This window comes from Sorex fumeus, unplaced genomic scaffold (genome assembly GCF_029834395.1).
Source record: "Sorex fumeus unplaced genomic scaffold, SorFum_2.1 ptg000134l, whole genome shotgun sequence".
Classification (NCBI taxonomy): Eukaryota; Metazoa; Chordata; class Mammalia; order Eulipotyphla; family Soricidae; genus Sorex; species Sorex fumeus.
Genome location: NW_026606191.1, coordinates 2,545,863 through 2,547,055, shown reverse-complemented (window position 1 = coordinate 2,547,055; position 1,193 = coordinate 2,545,863).

The window sequence follows — 1,193 nt, the reverse complement described above, 5'->3', positions numbered from 1 at the left end:
GACATTAAAAATTGTTATTAGGGTATTGACTTACGTAATATGAATTTTCTGATGTTTCCTAAGACCAGAAATAAACAGAAAGTCCTTCCCACATTCTTGACATATATAAGATTTCATACCAGTGTGAACTGCCCTATGTACATTTAGGCCAGAAGCCTGATGGAAGGCCTTTCCACATTACTTACAAAAAAAAGGTTTCTCTCCAGTGTGAATTCTCACATGATCAGTAAATGTTGAGGAAGAAACAAAGGCCTTCCCACACTCCTTACAAACATAAGGTCTCTCTCCAGTGTGCTTTTTCAAATGCCGAGTAAGACTTGAGGATTCAACAAAGGCCTTCCCACATACCTTACATCCACAAGGCTTCTCTCCAGTGTGAATTTTCATATGATGAGTAAGGCTTGAGGGATAAAGAAAGGCATTCCCACATTGCTTACAAACCTAAGGTCTCTCTACAGTGTGAATTCTCATATGTCGGGTAAGTCTTGAGGATACAACAAAGGCCTTACCACACACCTTACAAACATAAGGTCTCTCTCCAGTGTGACTTCTCATATGCTTAGTAAGGCTTGTGGATGCAACAAAGGCCTTTCCACATACACTACAGCCATAAGGCTTCTCTCCAGTGTGTTTTCTCATATGACAAGTAAGTTGTGAGGGATAACAAAAGGCTTTCCCACATACCTTACATCCATATGGCTTTTCTCCTTTGTGAATTTTTATATTGCGAGTAAGGTTTGAGGAATAAGTAAAGGCCTTTGCGCATTCCTTACATATATAAGGCCTCTCTTCAGTAGGAGTTTTCATAAGCCCAGTAAGGTTTGAGGATCGAGTGAAGGCCTTGGCACGTGCCTTATATTTATGACGTTTCTCTCCAGTATGAATTTTCCTGTGTCTAGAAAAGTGTGAATAGTAAGCAAAGAGCTTCCCACATTGCTCACACAAATATGCTTTCTCTCCAGTATGAATTCTACAATGTTTTAAGAGGTATGAGGGTCTATTGGAGGCCTTCGCACAGTCCTTACATGTATGTGGTTTCCCTCCTGTGTGGATGTTCATGTCATCACAAAGGGGTGACGCTGAATTCAAACCATGCCCTTGCCGCCGACACTCCTGGGGATTCTGTCCACTGTGGGTTTCAAAGGGAACATCACGGTCCTGGGAACACGGGGAAGCTCCCCCATATTCCGTAC